This window comes from Balaenoptera musculus, chromosome 14, assembly GCF_009873245.2.
Source record: "Balaenoptera musculus isolate JJ_BM4_2016_0621 chromosome 14, mBalMus1.pri.v3, whole genome shotgun sequence".
Taxonomy (NCBI): Eukaryota; Metazoa; Chordata; class Mammalia; order Artiodactyla; family Balaenopteridae; genus Balaenoptera; species Balaenoptera musculus.
In genome coordinates, this window is record NC_045798.1 from 34,690,731 (window position 1) to 34,712,508 (window position 21,778).

Here is a 21,778-nt window from a genome sequence, read left to right on the forward strand (position 1 = left end):
CAATTATTTCTCTCTCCCTGTCTACTATTCCCATTCCTAGTCCAAGCCACCACCATCTCTACCCTGAATAACCACTGTCATGCCCTCCCTGGTCCCTCTTCATTTTTCCTCTCTATAATCCAGTCTCCAAATAGAAGCCAGAGTAATCATTCTAAAACATAAATTAGATCCCTGTATCTATTGTTACAGACAAACAAGCAAAACCTGTTGGAGTTTGAGAGGGCTAATGAGTTATATCCCCTTCCTCGCCACCAGAATTTTAAAGCAATTGAAGGAGACAGAGGTGTCAAACATGGAGACCAGAGTGTCAGCCAGTGATGAACTGGCCCAGGCAGTCACAGGCAGGGCTGAATACCTGCAAGCTAGGAGCTCCAGGGATAAAGAGGTTACCACAAAGCTCAACTCTGGGCCCAAAGCAGATCAGAGCCTTGCTTTCTGCAGGCAAGAGGAAGGGGCTGCCTATTCACGGCTGGCTCTTCCTTCCAAACTCGCCGCTCAAAGGTGTGAGAACATGAGAGAAGCCCCTAGTGATCATCTCACAGGTTTCCCTTCACATGAAGAAAACATTAAGAGTCAAGAGTCAGTATTCCAAAGTAATATCTCTAACGCTTTTCCCTGCACTTAGATTAAAATACAAACTGTTTGAATATACTTGCAAACCATATATCTGATTAGGAGTTAATATCCAAAATATACAAGGGACTCATACAGTTCAATAGCAAATAAACAACCTGATTAAAAAAATGTACCAAAGACCTGAATATATATTCTTCCAAAGAAGACATCCAAATGGCCAACAGGCACATGAAAAGATGCTCAACATCACTCATCATCAGGGAAATGAAAATCAAAACCACAATGAGATATCACCTCATATCTGTTAGAATGGCTATTGCCGAAAAGACAAGAGACAGCAAGTATTAGTAAGGATGTGGAGAAAAAGAAACCTTTGTGCACTGTTGGTGGGAATGTAAATTGGTACAGCCACTGTGGAAAACAGTATGGTGGTTCCTCAGAAAATTGAAACTAGAACTCTACCATATGATCCAGAAATTCTATCATTACTTCTGGGTGTACATCCAAAGGAAATGAAATCAGTATTTTAAAGAAACTCTGCACTCCCATGTTCATTACAGCGTTATTCACAATAGTCAAGATATAGAAATAACCAAAGTGTCTACTGACACATTAATGGATAAAGAAAATGTGATATGTATATATAATCCTATATAATATATATACATATTTTTATATTATACATATGTATAATATAAAATGAATGTTATGCAGCCTTAAAAAAAGGAAATTCTGCCATATGCAACAACAGGATGAACCTGGAGCACATTATGCTAAGTGAAATAAGCCAGTCACAGAATGACAAATACGGCATGGTCTCCCTTATATATGGAATCTACAAAAGTCGAACTCATAGAAGCCGAGAGTAAAATGGTGGTTGCCAGAAACTGGAATATGGGGGAAATAGGAAGATACTGGTCACAGGATACAAACTTCCAGTCATAAGATGAATAAGTTCTGAGCATCTAATTTACAGCATGGTGACCATAGTTCATGTAATGAATTGTACACTTGAAAGTTGCCAAGATCTTAGATCTTGTGTTCTTCCCACATACACACAAAAATGGTAACTATGTGAGGTGACGAATGTGTTAATTAGCTTGATTGTGGTAATCATTTCACAGTGTATACATATGTCAAATCACCACATTGTGTACCTTAAAGATAGACAATTTTAATTTGACAGACCTCGATAAAGCTGGGAAAAGACCCAAACCCTCCTTTCCTGGGGTTCCTAGGATTGAGTGGGTAGTACCTGCTTCTCTATTGTCAACTTCTAGAACTTTCCCTCCCACTCCCTATGCTGCAGACATTCTGGCTTTCATTGTTTATTTCTCAAACACACCGCATTAGTTAGTCCCTGAAGGTCTTTTAACTTTTTCTTCTTTTAGAAGCATTCTGCCCTCAGCTTTTGCATGACTAGTTCTTTTTAATTATTCACATTTGTGCTCAAATGTCACCTCAGAGTAATAACATGACCACCCAATTTAAAGGAAATGCTTGAGCAATTTATCATCCCATTTTATTGTCGTCACAGAACCAATCATTATCTGAACTTAAATAGTTCATTCGTTTGCCTGTATAGTGTTTGTTGCTCTCCGACTCTGGAATATCAACTTCATGGGGTTAGAAGTATGGCCTGTTTTGTGCCTTACTTTATCCCAAGGGTCTCGAACAGTGTGTGATTCTAGTAGGCCGTTTGCAAAGATTTGTTGGATGAATGGACAGATTATTCTTTCTGTTATTCTGATGCTTTCAACAGACAAACATTTAATGGAAAGTTCCAGTCCTGGGTAAGCACATATGTAGATGTTTGTAACCTACATATGGTATTGGCTGCACTGGAGTTCATGTTTTAGATGACCTGGGATGAGAGGGAGCTAGTAGTGTAGGTCAGTGCTTTCTACCAGCTGTTGGGTTGGCCAAAAAGTTTGGTCGGGTTTTCCCAAACAGAAAAACCCAAATAAACTTTTTGGCCAATCCAATATATCCCTTGCTTCCCTGGGGCTGTGGAATCCCTGGCAATAAGGAGCAGATAGGTCCTGGCTCCAGGAGGTTCTGTTGGTTGCCCAGTGGAGACGTGCTGTGACTGTGGCGTACTTGGCCATCAGACTGGCCGACCTTGCAGAAATCGGGATTGCCAGAGCTATCGGTCATAGAGCAGATGGGGTTCTCTGTGGTTTTTCAGGTCTTACGGAATTCTTAGAGTGCATGCTGCTCTATTCCATTTCTCATCCTGTCTGAAAGTAGAGCATTACTTGCATAATTGGTTAAATAATTCATTTGTACCACAGTTACTTACTGAGAGCTTTATTTGTTCCAGGCATGATTTGGAAACTGGCAATACAGAAGTGACAAAACACAAAATCTCATTTCCTATGAAGTTTGCCTTCTAATGGGGAAAGTACAGATAATAAAGAAAGAAATGGTATTTCATATAGATGATGAGGTGGTGGTGAGTCCAGTGGAACAGAGTAAGGCATGGGATGATAGGGATCTATTTACATGGTAACATTTGAGTACCTGAATTGGGAAAAGGGAGTGTTATCCTTATGGCTATCCAGGCTGGGGAATGACAAATGCAAAGGCTCTGTGTCAGGGACTTGATATGTTCCAGAAGGGGCAAGGAGGCTAGTGGACTACAGCAGAGTGAACAAAGGGGATAATAATAGTAAGGTATGAATCCAGAAAGAATAGGGTATTTGGGGGCAGAGGAATGTCATGATCTAATTTATGATTTAACAGGATTCCTGGCGCAGATGTAGAGAATGGACTTGAGGACACGGGGAGGGGGAAGGGTAAGCTGGGATGAAGTGAGAGAATAGCAATGACATATATACACTGTCAAATGTAAAATAGATAGCTAGTGGGAAGCAGCTGCATAGCACAGGGAGATCAGATCCGTGCTTTGCGACCACCTAGAGGAGGTGGGATAAGGGAGGGTGGCAGGGAGGCCCAAGAGGCCCAAGAGGGGGAGGGGATATAGGGATATATGTATACATATAGCTGATTCACTTCGTTATACAGCAGAAACTAACACAACAATGTAAAGCAATTATACTTCAATAAAGATGTTAAAAAATAAATAAATAAAAAATAAAAGGATTCCTGGGACTTTTCCCGGTGGGGCAGTGGATAAGAATACTCCTGCCAGTGAAGGGGACACGGGTTTGATCCCTGGTCCGGGAAGATCCCACATGCCTCGGAGCAACTAAGCCTATGCGCCACAAGTACTGAGCCTGCGCTCTAGAGCCTGCGAGCCACAACTACTGAAACCCGCGCGCCTAGAGCCCGTGCTCTGCAACAAGAGAAGCCACTGCAATGAGAAGCCTGAGCACCACAACAGAGTAGCCTCTGCTCGCCGCAACTAGAGAAAGCCCGCGTGCAGCAACAAAGACCCAACGCAGCCAAAAATAAATAAAATTAAATCTTAGAAAAAAAGAAAAGGATTCCTTAGGCCACTGCACTGAGCATATACTATAGGGAGCAAGGCCAGAGGAGAGAGTTAGGACACTGTTGGAAGAATACAGGCCAAAGATAATAGTGGACTAGATTAGGATGGTAACAGTGAAGGTGGTGGGAAGTGCTTAGATTCAGGATGTATTGGGTTGGCCAAAAAGTTCGTTCAGGTTTTTCCATAACATCTTACGGAATTCTCTGATAGATTGGACATGATGCGTGAGAGAGTGAGAGGAGAAAATGATGACATCATTATTTTGGGGTTGTGTTACAAGAAATAAGGAGTTGTCAATGTTTGATGTAGGGAAAAAATGGGAATAGGCAGATTTGGTGGGCTGTCAGGTGTTTGGTTTGGGGCATGTAAAGTTGAAGATGCCTATAAGTTGTCTACATAGAGATTTGCCAGGGCTGTTGGATACAAATCTGAAATTCAGGGAAGAGGACTGGGTAGGAGATACAAATTTGGGAGTTGTCAGTGGTTAGGTACTAGTTGAACCTAGGAGACTGGACAGGTTTACCAAAGGAATGGGTAGACAGAGAAGAGTTTCTTGGATCTAAGGAAGAAGTTCCAAATGAGACTGAGCATGAGACACTCAGGAGAGAGAAGGAAGAGTGGGAGAGGGCTCATGATGTAAGAAAGAGTACCAAGGACCAGTGTGAGCTCACTTCCGTCACAGGTGGTCCTTGGGTCAGGAGGGCGGGTCTACGATGCAGATGAATGGCTGACCTGGGACCCAGGAATGTGGACGTCACTGGTCACCTTGGCGAGAGCAGTGTCCACGGAGCTGCTGGAGGAGTCGGAGCTGTGATTGGAGCAGATTTAAGATAGTGTAAGAAAGATATTAGAGACAGCAAACAGACGATTTTTGAGACATCGCTGTAGGGAGAGTAGAAGGGGAAGCAGAAAAGTAGCTAGAGAAATATGGGGGACCCCCGAAAAGGTTTCTTTCTCCTTGTAACTTTTATTTTGAACTGATAGATTCACAGAAAATTGCAAAAATGTACAGGGGGGGCGGTTCTCTGTATTCTTAACCCAGTTTCCTGCAAAGGTAGCAATTTGCATGACTATGGTAAAAATCACAACCAGGAAATAGACATTGGCACCAGGAAATAGACATTAAAGGTTTTACTAGTTATATATGCACTCGTGTGTGTGGGTATTCTATATGATTTTTATCACATGTATACATTTGTATAACCACCAGATCAAGGTCCAGAACTTTCCATAACCACATGGCTCCCTTGTGCTACCCCTTTAAAGTCACACATTCCCCTTCCCTAACCGTGTCAACCACTAATCCATTCCTCACCTCTAAAATTTTACTTCAAGAATGTTATATAAATGGAATCATACCTATAACCTTAGGGGACTGACTTTTTACACTCAGCATCATTGCCTTGAGGTTCATCCAAGCCGTTGTACCTCTCAGGGTTTAGCTCCTTTTTATTGCTGAATAGTATTCCATGGTATTATGGACCCATTGAGAGACATCTGGTCTATTTCCAGTCGTTGGTTATTAGGAATAAAGTTGCTGTGAACAGTTGTGTACAGGGTTTATGTGAACAGAAGTTTCATTTCCCTGGGGCCAGATGCCCAAGAGTACATTACTAGGTTGTCTGTTAAATGCATGTGCACTTTTATAAGACACTGCCACACTGTCCTCCAGAGTGGCTGCACCATTTTCCATTCCCACCAGCAGTGTGTGAGGGACCCAGGTCCTCCACATCCTGGCCAGTATCTTGTGTTGTTTCTCTTTTTTATTTTAGCCATTCTAACGCATGCATAGGCATAGAGATTTCTTGTTAAGAAGAGAGAAATTGCAGAGAAGTCGGAACCCTACTTATATCGTCAGCCTCTTGTTAGGTAGTTTGAGGACTGTTAAAAATCCAGCCCATATTTTAAAGTATTGAGTGGCCGCTGTGACATGTATGACCGTAGAAGTCATGTTTGTTTAAAAGAAGTTCATGCCCCAACCTGGAAGCTGATTCACCTAAGTTATACACATCTGGGCACTAGGGTAAAATTTATGGTAGTTTTCAGCAACCTAGGAATTACAAATTTGAGCTTTTGTATTTTTTTAATCTATTCATGTGTTTGTCAGAGGGACAGTATGTAACTTCAATGTTCCTAAAAGTTGATTTAAGCTTATTAAACACAGGTGAGTAGGACAAATAAAAAACCTTGAAAAACAGAGTGGAGGAAAATATATATTGAAATATAAATATACAGGCAGACCTCATTTTCTTGAGCCAGAATTGTCACCCAAATGCTCGCTTTCTTCCCCTTGGTCACTGTACTTGATAGATAGCCTTAAGGCCTGCGTTTCTGCTTGGAAGTCTCTTTGGAGTGAGTGAAGGAGCTTCTATAATTCTGGATAGATCATTGTCATAATCACAGAAGACATTAGTGTTTAATTGTGCTGACAGCTCAAAAAATCGAGAGTTGATCTCTCTTCTCTAGGGATTTACAGTCACCTGTGCAAAGGTAGTGGAGAGTGACACATAGAGAATCACCTGTAAAGAAGCATCAAGTCAGATAAGAATAAAGGTTTAGACATTCCCCAAAAATACTGCCATGAGTATATGTTTCCGGGGGGGAGGGTGTACAGAATTAAGGGTGGTGGTAGAGGGGGGAGGGGGATGCTGGCTTTTCTTCATCCGAATGGAAACACTTATGGAAAAGACAAGATGACAGGTGTGGATAAGTGGATGAGAGTTTGTTTGGCTGCTAGGACAGGGAGGACGTGCCAGGCGTCAGGAGCTGCCTTATCAAACAGGAATCGCAGGACATTTATCTTTGTTGAAGGAAAGCCACGCCGTGGCCTGTGTGTATGTGTGTCCTTACAGCAAGTAGAACTGTGACTTTCACTTAGCAGATGCTGAGTAAATGTCATTAGCTTGATCAATAGAACTTTAAAAAGGCTGAGGGGATGCTTTTCTAAGCCATGGTGAGAGAAAGCAGTGCTGTGAAACTGCAAACTTTGCACAAACACGGGGTGCTGAGGAAAGGGAGAGATTTGGGAGCATTTTTCTCCAAAGGCCAGAATTCTTGGCATGTATAATAAAATGGGCCTGTCATGTGACAGATATGTCACCAAATGCAAGTTTGTGTGCCCAGCGCACAGTGAAGCCAAGTAATGCCAAAACGTTGGAGTTTGGAGCAGAGAAAGGTTTATTGCAGGGCCATGCAAGGAGACTGGTGGCTTGTGCCCCACAAACCCCGAACTCCTGGAAGGGTTTCAGCAAAGCATTTTTAAAGGCCAGGAGAGGGAGGGGCGTGGTTGGTTGTTGCAGATTTCTTGGTGTTGGAATCCTTTGTTCTTGCATCTGTCCAGGTAGGTCAGGTCACAATGTTCTTGTAAATATCCAAGACAAATGTTATTCTTTGTTTTGCAACCTTTTATCTCTGTATGAATGGAAAAGTGTTATACCTTTAAAGGTCAGAGCCTTGAGAATGGGCTATCCTGCATATTTCAGGCTATAGGCAACTTTCTTAACTCCAAGCAGAAGCAATAGAATACAAAGGTTAAAGTAAAAGAAACAGATCCAATATGGAGTCAGGTTTGTTCCTCCCTATTACATATAGAATCTAGAAGCCTGAAAGTTCCTTTCTTTGAGGTTGCAGGAAAGAACAAAGTCAGGGAAGAAAGAAATTTGGCATGAGATAGGGAGGTGTATCCTCATTTTGATGAAGTAGGCAAATGCCTCTGAGTGATTAAATCAATGGTTTGGTGTTATCGCAGGAGTTGTGCAAACTTTTCTAGAAACTACTGTGAATATTTTTCTTCAGTGAGGATCTTACTCTATGACTCATTTCAGTAACTCATAGTTTTATTCCACATTTGTAAATTAAGTTTGGCCGGGCAATCTGTATGATTCTCATGGCAAAACTACACGTCGCCTATAACAGAGAAAAAAATGCATTTAAATGTTTCAAATATGCCAAAACAAACTTCTAACTAAAGAAGGATCATTAGTTTTACATTTTAGCATAGTTCAAACAAAATGTATATAACAAACAAAATAAATTTGAACCCGGTATGACTTAAATTCATGGTTCTATTTGTGCATCAAATCTAGATTATTCATGATGAAACTCTAATATTTTGATAAGTGATTAGGTACTCAGGCTTATCTTTATTCAAAAGGAGTCAGAATAAACTGAAGCAGAAGTCTATGGTTTTAGATATTGATTTTTTCTGTTTATTTTCATATGCTGTAGATTTAAAAGTATTTTATTGTGCTGTGTGTATGTATGTGTGTTTTCAGGTTAGAAACAAAAGTCTATTCACCTAAGAGAATGAACTAAGAATTTAGCACGTGTAATAAAATTGTTTATCTCAGAGCTGCTAAGAACTTACAAATGTGACCCTGTAATAAGTAAGTATAGCTATTTTTGTAAGTTCTTACAAACCAGAAAACTCCTCCCGCAAAGATGTCAGGCTTAATTTTCTGCTCTATGGAGCACAGCTAGTAGGATAGCAAAACCCAGTGACATTTTCCACAGTGTGAGTTGCCAACCACTAGTAGCCTGTGGCAGTGTTTAAATCTACAGCAAACAAGCTAACAATTGGTGTTATGTAATAACACCAATTATGGATTATGTAATTCTTAAGATTCCTTTCTGTGGTGTTTACATCACTGTCAGAATCATAAAGGCAGAACTAGGGACTTTCTACTAAGGTAACATTTTCTTACACCCATGAGTCCATATAATCTTTACGCTTCTCTGCAGGTTTTTTTGGGTTAACCTCTCCATCTTTTGCTAAACTCCTAATGAAATGGACTATATTTGAGTGTGCTCCCTTACGTGTGTGTTAGGGCTGTGATTTCAGTGGTCATTATTTTTGCAGAATGGCCTATATTAATTCCAAAGTCTCCTAGGGAGCATTAATTAGTAAGATAATAACATGCTGCTACCTGGGTTCTAATAAATGCTTCAGCAATCAGATCCAGCCTGCAAATTGAAACGTTGGTAATAGCAGTAGGAAGAGTTGAATTCAGAGGAACTGAGAAACGATTTATTGTATGAATAGAGCAGAGCGAAAGTCAAGAGAGGAGCATTACAATATAATGGACCAAAATATCTGTAGGTTATGAAACACTGTCAAAGTTCTAGGGGAAATAAGATTATCTAAATGGTCCTATTACAGTTCCTTTTTTTCCCCTGGATCTGTAAATGACATTTTATGAATAGACAGTAATACTTCAATTACCTGACAATGGTGTTGAACAGAAGGGTGATAAATAAGTAAAATTTCTAGATAATGGGAACACATCCCAACTGCCAGATTGAGTTTATTTTATTATTTTGCTTTTTATAATTGAATATGTATGTGTTTCCTGGTCATCTCTTAGAAGATATTGCTCATAATTGAAATTTTTCTTTTTGCCTTAAGTATTTACCTTATGGAATTTAGAAAAAAAAATATTGGTACCCAGCTGTGTTCAAGACACTGTGTTATAGGCCTTGTGAGTAGTATAGAGGCTAATAGAGACCCTGAACATCTCACGTGCTATTGGTAGAAATCAGTACTTGGGCAACTAGTCCTCACATTTCACATGTCAAGTATGTAGTTAGTTATATTGTAATACTCTGTTGTCCAGGACAGAATGTGAAATCCTGAAGGAAAGGGACTGTATATTATTCATTTTTTTAAAGTATAACTTTCAGAGAAAAAATCATGGAGGACTGCAGTTTAAGAGATTTCAAAGTAATGTTAGTTGAGTGGAGTTGGTGGAGATGGAAAATTCTAGAAATTTTACAATTACTGAGGGAAAATGTGATTATACTTTTCATGTTGAGGAAAATTGAAATACGCTGTTTTGTATTAATACCTTTATATAGCTAGAAGTATTTTGTTTAGAAAAATATAATGCCTTATTTCATTTTATAATGCCTCATTTTAAACTGGTTTTTTCTTAAACAATCAGATTTGGTACACATAAGTTAACATATTTTTCTAAGATGTCCCAGAGAGCTGAACTGTACAGTATCCAATAACATTTCCCTCCATTTTTTGAGAAGAAATAAACACTTTGAACAGATGGGATAATCAGCTTTTATTGTAAAAGCCAGGATATTATCTCTTCTCACTCTACAGAGTAATGAACAGACAGCTAAAGCATCCATTTGCATCAAAGGAGTTGGACAATAAAAACTGTTTTTTCCTTTTTTCTGTTATATGATGGAGAAATGCATTCTCAGAAATTAATACTTGGTTTTAATTGCATCCCTTGGAAAGCTGTCTGATAAGGTGGAATATTGAACTGTGAAAATGAAGACAAGAGGATTCATTCAAGAAAAAAATCTTTTCTCTTAATTTCCACTGATTTATAACCTACATACAATATAGCACATGAATCTTAAATGTACAGCTTAATGAAAATGAGGGGTGAATACACCTGTATAACCCCTACTAATAGGAAGATACAGAATAATATCAGCCCAAAGAACTCCCTTGTTGCGCTTCCTAATTAATACCTCCCACAGGTATATGATGCATTTTTTTTTTACTATAAATTAGTGTTATTAGTTTCTTGAGTTTTATATAAATGGAATAATAGATTATGTTCTCTTGATTTTTTTTTAATCCATGTTATCTGTAGGATTGATTGATCCATGTTGTAGGCAACAGTTGTTCATCCTTCTTTGTGGCTATAGAGCAGTCAATTTTATAAATATAGCATAATTTATTAACTGATTCTATTATTGATGGACATTGCCTTATTGCGGGGTTTTGGCTTTTATGAATAAAACAGCTATTATGATTCTGGTACGTGTCATTTGGTGCATATACCTACTCATCCCCTTGGCTATATCCCTGGAGTGCAATGTTGGTCAAAAGCTCTGTATTTGTTCAGCTTTAGCCCCACAATCTTTCAAGATGATTGAACCAATTTACACCTGGACCAGTCACGTATGAATTGCACTTCCTCTGTATCTTTGTCAACACTTTGTATTGTTTTTTGTAATTTTAGCCATTTTTTTCCTAAAAGCTATCTTGTTTTACTTTTCATGTTAGTCTACAATCCATCTGGAATTATTGTTATGTTTTGCATACAGTGTGAAGAAGTAGTCAAGACTCTTTTTTTCCACATGCATTTTCAATTTATCAAGCACCATTTATTGAAAAGAACTAATTCATTGTTTTCCCTGCTTATTGAGATGGCATGTTTGTCATAAACTAGGTGGCGATGCATGTGGGTTCTTCACTCTTTGTTCTGTTTTATAGGTTACTAGCATAAAGCTATTTCTAACACCATTTAATTTACTGTAGAGATGCCCTCATTTTCATGTGGTATTGCTCAATTTCATTTTTCTTCTTTTCTTAATGTCTTATGAAGAGTTTCTAGAAACAACTTTTGGCATAGTTGGGTTTTTCCATTATATATCTTGCTTCAACTCAATTGTTTTCGTACTCAATTTTGTTCATTTCTTTCATCTATTATTTTTGAATTTAGTTTGCTATTCATTTTCCAAGTACTTTTGAAATCTGTTTAAACTTTCATTTTGAAGTAAGTTGAGTTGCAAAACATTTGCAAGACTGTGACAAAGAGATCCGATAAACTCATCGCCCAGCTTTGCTAAATGTGGACATCTTATGTAACTGTAGTACAATTATAAAATCATGAAATTAATATTAGCTATAAAAATTGGTACCATTTATAAGCCTTCTTTAAATTTTGCCAATTGTGCCACAAATATTTTTTTTCCTAGTTCAGGATCAAATCCAGGATGACACATTGTATTTAGTTGTCATGTTTTTTTTTTTTGGTGCAGAAAAATGCTATTTATTTATTTATTTTTTAACATCTTTATTGTAGTATAATTGCTTTACAATGTTGTGTTACTTTCTGCTGTATAATAAAGTGAATCAGCTATATGTATACATATATCCCCATATCCTCTCCCTCTTGTGTCTCCCTCCCACCCTCCCTATCCCACCCCTCTAAGTGGTCACAAAGCACCGAGCTGATCTCCCTGTGCTATGCAGTGCTTCCCACTAGCTATCTGTTTTACATTTGGTAGTGTATATATGTCCATGCCACTCTCTCACTTCATCCCAGCTTACCCTTCCCGCCCTGTGACCTCAAGTCCATTCTCTGCATCTGTGTCTTTATCCCTGTCCTGCCCTAGGTTCATCAGAACCTTTTTTTTTTCTTTCTTAGATTCCATATATATGTGTTAGCATACGGTATTTGTTTTTCTGACTTCACTCTGTGTGACAGACTCTAGGTCCATCCACCTCACTGTAAATAACTCAATAATGTTTCTTTTTATGGCTGAGTAATATTACGTTGTATATATGTGCCACATCTTCTTTATCCATTCATCTGTCGATGGACACTTAGGTTGCTTCCATGTCCTGGCTATTGTAAATAGTGCTGCAGTGAACATTGTGGTACATGACTCATTTTGAATTATGGTTTTCTCAGGGTATATGCCCAGTAGTGGGATTGCTGGGTCATATGGCAGTTCTATTTTTAGTTTTTTTAAGGAACCTCCATACTGTTCTCCATAGTGGCTGTATCAATTTACATTCCCACCAGCAGTGCAAGAGGGTTCCCTTTTCTCCACACCCTCTCCAGCAGTTTTTGTTTGTTTGTTTGTTTTTTGGGTTTTTTAATGTTTATTTTTTATTTATTTATTTTTTCTTATCAGTCATCCATTTTATACACATCAATACATGTCAATCCCAGTCTCCCAATTCGTCACACCACAATCCAGCATTTATTGTTTGTAGATTTTTTGATGATGGCCATTCTGACCGGTATGAGGTGATACCTCATTGTGGTTTTGATTTGTATTTCTCTAATGATTAGTGATGTTGATCATCCTTTCATGTGTTTGTTGGCAATCTGTATATCTTCTTTGGAGAAATGTCTGTTTAGGTCTTCTGCCCATTTTTGGATTGGGTTGTTTGGTTTTTTGATATTGAGCTGCCTGAGCTGCTTGTATATTTTGGAGATTAATCCTTTGTCAGTTGCTTTGTTTGCAAATATTTTCTCCCTTTCTGAGGGTTGTCTTTTCGTCTTGTTTATGGTTTCCTTTGCTGTGCAGAAGCTTTTAAGTTTCATTAGGTCCCATTTGTTTATTTTTGTTTTATTTCCATTTCTCTAGGAGGTGGGTCAAAAAGGATCTTGCTGTGATTTATGTCATAGAGTGTTCTGCCTATGTTTTCCTCTAAGAGTTGTATAGTGTCTGGCCTTAGGTCTTTAATCCATTGTCATGTCTCTTTATTCTCCTTTCACTTGAGGAACATCTTTAGACTTTGTCTGTCTTCATGACCTTGACATTTTTGAAGAGTGCTGGCCAGTTAATTTGGGGAATTTCCCTCAATTTGGATTTGTCTGATGTTTCTTCATGATTAAATTCGGATTATTCATTCTTGGCAAGAATACCCCAGAAGCAATGATGTGACCTCAGTGAGTCATATAAGGAGGTAAACGATGTTGACACACCTCATTTCTGGTGTTGTTAAGTTTGATCACTTGATTGAAGTGGAGTCTGTCAGTTTTCTCCACTTTAAATTTATGGGGTTTTTTCCTTTGTAGTTAATAAGTATCTTGTGGGAAGAGAGTCTGAGAATATGCAAGTATCCTGTGTTCTCTTATACCTCTGCCCACTAATTTTATCCTTCGTCACTGATTCATGCCTCTGCAACAGTTATTATGGTGCTGGTTGTGAGATGGTGATTTTCCCTTTGCCTCATTCTTTCTGTATTTATTAATTTGATTTCTACTCTAAGGATGAGCTATCTCATCCTTATTTATTCATTCAACCACTTATCTGTAGTATGAACTCAAGCATATTTGTTTTATTCCATGAGATAAAATTCATTATTATTATCTGGTCATCGGGAGTGCCTTCAGGCTGGCTCCTCAGTCCCTTTGACTTGCCATCAAAGTTTGAGCACTTGCTTACTTTCTGGCCCCAAAAGATGGGGCTCATCTTGCCCCATCCCCTCACCATGCTCATCTCTGCCTCGTTCCTGAAATCAACCATTCCTCCCAGGATTTTTCATTCCTTTTATTGGAGAAGGATATTTGGAAACCAAGTTCTGGGTGTTAGGTGTGTTCATTGAACTTCTACAGTTGCTTCTAGGTTCTCTGTCATCTGACAGAGCTAGGACATAGGTGTATATATACAAACACACACACACATCTATATCTATTTTATATCTATTTGTGTATATACACACACACATATAATCATGAGTTTATATTGATGCATCTGATTCCAGTCTGTCATCACAGGGTTCATTCAAGTCAACTTCCTTCTATTTCTAGTAACTTTTTAGCGCTGAGAAACCTCACTCTCATTTTCATCAATGTATTTAAATTATTTACTCAATCTGGAAAATGCACATAAAGTAGTTTCACAATTGCAATTTTATACCTCTGTAAACAAATCTTTAACTACGGTACAATATGTGTACAGTCCTTTTTGTCTTTAGCCTTAAAGTATGCAATCAAAACACGGTTTCTGAAGGTTACTTAGGTTAGCTCTGTTCTTTCCCATCCTCTTCAGTGTGGGTTATGTTATTTATTTATAATGCAATGTCTATGGAAGGTGTTAATTTCTGAGTATTAATTTCATATTCTGTTGCCTTAAAAAAAACTCTTTTGTTGTTTGAGGTACTGTTTTTATTGATTCTTTAGAATTTTCCATTTTCCACTTTAGCATCCACAAGTAGGAATAGTTTTACCTCTTACTTATTCTTTAATTGATTTATTTCTTCTGATTTCATTTGCTAATAAAGTGAATAACAGTGGAGATACTGGACCCCCTCCCCCTGTTCCTGATCTGAGTAGAAGTGCTTCTAGTGTTTTCCCATTAAGTAAGATATTGGTTTTAGGATTGAGGAATATAAATATTTTTCATGTTAAGAAAGTGTCCTTTCTTCTGTTTTCTTGAGGGTTTTTATGATGAGTGAATGTTGACATTTTTTTAGGCTTTTCAGCATGTATGGTAATATATATGGTTTATGATATTAATATATTTTCTAATATGAACCAACCTTGCATTTCTGGAATAAGTCCTACTTGATTGTGTGTGATGTATTCTGTTTGCTAAAATTTCTTTAGTACTTTTGTGTTGATATTCATAGACAACTATGGTCTGTAATTTCTTTTTTTGAACAAAGTTTTTTAGGTTTAGGTATCAACATTATACTGGCTTAAGAAGAAACAGAGGTGTTTCTATCACTTACAATTTATAGTGTGTTGGAACTAAGGGACAGGACCCCATAATCAAACCCATGGGTATTTCTATTGTAAATTGTAAGAATATTCATATTAAGCGTCATAAATAATGATGATAAGTGGCCTCACATCAGGTCAGATCAGGTTTTCCTGCCAAATAAGACACAAGAAAATCTTATCTTCAAGAGATTTTTTTGGAGTTTGATATTGTCAGTAAGGGGTTTATTTATTATTCCATAATAAAAATATTAAAATTTTTATATAAAATGTATACTGCATTATATAATAAGAAAACTATTTACAAACTATTAAAACCTTGACCGGTTTATGCTATCTTAGGAAAATAAACAATATTTAGTATTGTATTATATATCTAGAAAAAAGCTAACCATAGGAAAATAGTCTAGAAGAAAATGCACCATATTAGTAGCAATGACTATGATGTGGTGGTTTAAATATTTTTATAAATATTTTATAAATTTTATATTTTAAATATTTTTATTTTATACTCTGCAGATTTTTAATGAAGATAGTAATTTTACAATGAAAATAATTTTTTTGTCAAATCGACTTTAGTACATAGTCTTCATTGTTCTGTAAGTTTGACTATAAGCAATTTGAAAAAGTCGCCTTTTGTTATCTTTTCATGGTGGTAAATTCCACTCTAAATCAGGTCCTTCATGATAGAGAGGGAGAGAAATTTCTTTGAATATTGTTTTAATGTGTTTGTTTCATGTGCTGAATTTTACTGGCTAATTTCATTTTCAGTCTGTCTCCTAAAACATTATAAATAAACTTGGGATGAGTTTATAAAAAACAGTTTTATATTAAACCAGTAGAGTTTAATCTGGCATAATGTCTGCTTTGATGTGGAGAGCATCAAGATATAACAAATAGTCCCTCAAATATGAAAGAGTTCAGATGCAACAAGAACTTTGAAGAGCAGACATCTTTTAAGTGCTAACGCTACTTTCTTGTAGTCTAACTTCAGCAAATTGCTAATTCCTGAATCTCAGTCTCCTTATTTATAAAACAGAAGGAAGAACACCTCATCTGAGGATGAAGTGAGGTCATTTCTATAAAGCACCAACCCAGTGCTTTATATTATGTGCTCACTAAATGGACATCCTATCTTCCTAAGTTTTGACCAAGAACAGCAAAGAAAGAGGGAAAGAATAAAATACCTACTTTTCATCAAGCACTGTTAAAAGCACTTTTTTGTATTAATTTCATTATTCTTTTCATAGCCCTCTGTGGAGGGCGCACATAGCTTCCCAAAGAGGCAGGGTAGGTGGCTGGTCTGTGATGTCAAGTCCGTTCCTCTGACCCAGAGCCCACACTCTTGATGAATAGACAAGCCTGCCTCTGAACTATTAGCGTAAAAATGAGAGTAAGGCTGCTATTCGTGTGGTTTAGTATGTATAAGTAATATTGGCAAAGTAACTCTGAAGCTCAGTTAACAGATTGGTATTTCTTTTTTGTCCCCTTCTGTGTTTCAGCACACAGCGAATGGTGCTTTTGAGCGCCTTCTGTGATTACCATTCACACCTTTTCTGGGGACGCTTTCTTAAAAGAACCAGCAAGCATCCAGTTTACTGAGATATAATCCCAGATTCATGGAGTTGTTGCAGACCGGATACCTCTTGTCTCACTAAGACTGGGTAAGCGTTTAAAAATTCATTTACTGTTGTGGATGATGTTGGGTGTGGTGACCTCTTCTGAAATATTTCTGCTTTGATATAAATCGGAAAGTTTCAATAACTGGACACATGGTGGAGGGAAAAAGTAGGCTACCGTAAAAAGGCATTGGTATTTGATTGATGCATTTGCTGATGTATTTGAAGATATTTTTATTACTTAATGTGAAGTATGATGTGTTAACATTGCAAGGGGAATTTCACGACAAGCATTCTTTTAAAATATAACTGCAGACCGGTTTTATGAAACCTGTAATTGCTACAATCTATGTTGTTTCTACCGCTATAAAATCGATAACTAAATTGGAGAGGCTATCTCCTTGAAATTGGTTATGATGAAAATGTACCTACTATGATTATCATCTATGCAAATCCTGCCCTGACTGTGAGCTTTCCTTACCTGTACTTCTAGTGCGTATAATTTTACTTCTGCGTACCTTTTCCTCAACGTTAAAATTTTCTGTTCCAATGTACTAAATTGCCAGTCAGTCCATTTGGGGTTAATCATCGAAACAGAATTGAGGCTGGGAAAAGGTAGTGAAATCGAAGCAGATGGCAGAATAGGAGTAGTTGCTGCAGGGAGTTTGGGGGAGATGAAGAAGACGAGCAAGGTGACTCTGCATCACTCAGAAGGATGTTCCAGTGGCCTCCATAAGGGCAGAAGTGAAGGGATGAAATAGGTGCTTTGGTCATGACATGAAGTTATCTTGGGTGGATAGATGTTGAGAAATAAAGGTCATCCAAAGGTTTTCCTTCTCAAGTTTCCTTCTCAAGAGTTGTTCTGCATCTCAAGTACCTGAGATTCAATGTGGGTCAGTACCTCTGAGACTGAAATAGAAAGATATTTACATGAACTAGACATATTCATGTGCCATGTGTAAAAACTTTTCATTTATTTCGTATACAGTGTAGGGAAGGGATATCAAGAAAGTTTCCCAGTGAACAAAGCCTGGGAAATGGAAATTAGTAAGCCTGAAGGTGTGAAAATGCCCCTGGTGATAGCACAGTGGCTGAGAACATGGGCTTTGGGGAACAGATCAGTTTCTCTGATTTGAATCCTGATTCTGCCACCTTTTGGCAACCACTCCTATGGTAGTTGTGAAAATTAAATAAACTAAATTACAAATTAGCACACAGTGCTCAAGTGTTCAAAAATGGGTATGATTATGTTAGGTGATAGTGCACATATTTGTAAGGACTTTTTTTGTTTGGTAAGGACTTTTACAGTTTCACCAATTCTTGATCTTAATACCGTTTTCTCTATGAGGACTTAAATTTCTCATCTGTAAACCCTCCTACTATGTTGAATTTTCCTTAATCTCACCTAGCCAGCACAGTTAGGAAGACATTACTACATTTTTCAAGATGAGATTGTTGGCTTTCAAATCTGGCATATATTATATTTCTCAAGATCATTGGTATTTTAAATTTTATGATATTAAATCTGCCACTTTCTAGCATCTTAATATAGGGTAAACTAACTTTTCTAAATAGTCTCATCTTTGAAATGGGAACAGTAGAATATCTATGAGAGTTTTTGTGCAGAATAAATAATGTAAGATACAGTGCATGACACAGAAGTACTCGATACACATGGCTACTGTGACTGTTACTACCATTATTGTAATTATTCTTCTTAAACTCATTTACGAATGATGTGATTGCTGATGTTGTCAGTCTTTAATTTGTGGAACTCGAAGCAGGAAATTCTACAGTTTTTTCATTTTTATAAATTATTATACATGAAAAATCTTACACCACTTTTACACTTTTGAAAACATTATTCACCATCATCATTTTGTACCCTCTAAATACAGTATATTTCGTTTAAACACAAATCTCATTTCATGATGCTACTAAATTATCTCTAAGAACAACTGCTTTTAAAACTCCCCAAACTTGTTTCTTTCTAGAGGGAATTATAAAACTTCCATTTTACATTTTTCACATTTTGATGATTCTTAATATCAGAGTTTGGCTGTTTCACCCTTAACTTTAGACTGCTGACCCAACCTCCTAAGTCTGTAAAAATCGTAAAATAAATACTAGGTAATCAGGATACTCTTTACTACTTACTCCATCCAGCCGTTGTAACTTTGTACTCTGTCTTATCTCCATGGTTCTGAATGCTTAGAACTTGATTCCATAATCCAGCCTTAATGTCCAGCTCTGACTCAGATTATATTTGCCCCAGTGCAGTACTGGGTTTGAAATAACCAGTGAATTTTAGGAAACTGAAAAATGTGCCTCCTTCTTTCATATTAAGATCTGATATTGACCATGCAAAGCTGTGTACCAGGGCTCCTGATAATGTTCTTATGAACTGTTGTAAATAATAAAATAAAAAAATTTTTTTTTTAGTTTTTCTCCATTTTATTTATTTTTCTGGTTTATTTCCAAAATGTTTTTAAGTAAGTTGTGTGAGCAAGTAGGAATAAGAATATATCAAATGTTTCAATATGTAGCTAAAGACTTATGGCATATGTAGGATTAACCAATAAAGTAAATTTTCAATAGAGCTAATTTATTTTTTTATGTAATCTGGGCCTCAACCAGATTTTTGACAATAACAGTGTAATTATTTCACTAAAGCTTTTACAAGTAAGTAGATCATAAGATCTTTCAGAGTGGGCAGCAAGGTAACATTAGACCATTTGAATACATTTTATAACTTTTTTATTTGCCACTTAAAGTATCTGGATAAACAAAAGGACTTATGCAATTATATATAAAAGTTAGAAACTGTTTTTATTGAAAAGACAGCAAAATTTTAAAACCACTTAGTCTTAGTGGTATAAAATATTTCCTTCTTAATTTTTAAAATTCAAGATCTTTGAGAGCGTTTATCCAAAAATTTAGCATTATTTTCTACTTATATCTTTGAACATAATTCTTATAGTTCAAAAACAAGAAATTTAAAGAATTCTCATTGCCTACCATTAAATTCCAAACATCATCAAGTGCAGGGTATTTGTTTTAGGTGATCTCAGTGTTACTGGTAACGCTCAGTGTTTCTAGAAAGACTCCACTGCCAAATTAGGTGATCAGAGAAGACTGTCACTTTTGGAGTGTTGTTCATTCCCAGGTGTTTAGTCTTGCCTTTCATTTTATCATGTTTTCCACTTCACTATTCTATCAAAGACTTTTTGAGGAAAAAAGCATCTTCCCAAGTAAGGTCTACAATAATTTCTCTTGCGTTTGATGTCTAACAGAAATAAGCAATGTCAAATACATCATTACCACTTCCTTAAAGTTTCTGGATAATCTGTCCTATTTCTCATATAGTTTCTGAGGACTGTTTCGATTGTTTCCTGGGAAGGGCAGGGGTGGAAGTAGGGGATTTTTGTAGAATGGGGAAAGTATAAGGAGAAACTTGGGATGTCTGAGTACATAATCCTAGTGCATCCCAGGACAGTTCCTGAGAAGAAAAATCCTGTTACTTCTCCAATGTTCTGAAGGAAATGAAACATTTGGTATTGATATTGGTGGTTAATGAAAATTTAAGGCCAACTTTAATTGATATGACCTCTCATTAAGTCAGTACTTAGCCATATTTATATTGTTTACTACAGTATTCACTGATAACCCAGATGTCTCATTTCATTAATTTAAATTGGGTTGGGAAATCTGCAGAGTCAAAAAGCACTTAATACTTAAGATTTTTTTTTCCCAAAGGGTATAATGTATTATTAGTACTTAGTCTAAGTTTGTATTTATTTTTATTTCTACTTTATAAGAAAACTGGTACTTTTCCCCTTATGCACATTTGCCTTATTGGTTTTACTTATATAGCCTCATTCTGAAAGTATATGGATAATAGCAGTAATTCATAATTCTTGGTATGAATTGTAAGGAAAGAGCATAGAGTTTCATACCGATCTGGAATTATCGATAAACGGATTATATTTATGAAACATTTAAGTTCACCTTAGTTCTTAAATAGTATCAAAACTCCAGTTGTTTTCACATTGTAGAGATTTTTCTAAATGAGTCATTTCGTATGTAATTTCTTATTCAGGTTCAGTTTTATAATATGATTTTAAGAAGATCATGATCTAGTGAATTTTCCTTGTATATTGTTTGTAAAAGTCAATTTTATCTAGGAATGGCAAAATGTTTATTTCTTGGCAAATTTGCTAAAAGAGATCTACTCAGATGTATTGAAAATTTGACTGTATAATTAAGAAGTCAGGATGGTTGTCAGGCAAAGAATAAAGTGGGTCCACAAATACCTTCCAGCTTTTTATATTTGCCCTGAAACTAAATCTGTGTGAGGGAAAGCGCACTGGACATGAAGTCAGAAGACCAGGTTGTTTACTGTGATTTTAGGCCACTCACTTTCTTGGCCTCTTAAGATTTAGTTTATTTTTTTCTTAACAAACAAACAAACAAACACACTTCTTTGGGTGATTGGGGAATTAAATGAGCTAATATTTGTGAAAGTGTTTTTGAACTTTAAGGCTCTATAAAAATGGTGCCTGTGAATGTTGCAGTTACCAGTGGTGTAATATGAAAACTTTTATTATAAATAGTTTAAAGAGTTTAAATGTGAAATTCTGTTAAATCTTTTAATTTAAAGAATTTCGAAACGTAAGCATTTTCAACGGGTTTGACATCGCACTTACTGTTACATGTCTCCTTTCATTTAGCACGTGATGATTTCTGTTTCTTTCATTGATTGAACATGTACATTCAGAGTAAATGGTATATATTGACATTTAATATTTTATTTTTGTTACATATTAAACCCTTGTTGGATTATTCAGAAGATTCAGAGAATCTGTCATTGGTGTCAGAGAAATGTTAAGCAAGGAATAATAAAGATTGTATAAATTTAG

The 21,778-nt window shown here is 36.7% G+C and overlaps 1 protein-coding gene across 3 annotated transcripts in view; it reads left to right on the plus strand.

Moving 5' to 3' along the window:
* Positions 1-21,778, plus strand: part of DLGAP1 (DLG associated protein 1) — an 869,846-nt gene that overhangs the window by 101,598 nt on the left and 746,470 nt on the right. For all 3 annotated transcript variants that reach the window (XM_036822899.1, XM_036822900.1, XM_036822903.1), the window contains exon 2: positions 16,743-16,904. The gene's annotated coding sequence lies outside the window, so the exon portion shown is untranslated. The remainder of the gene's footprint in view (positions 1-16,742; positions 16,905-21,778) is intronic.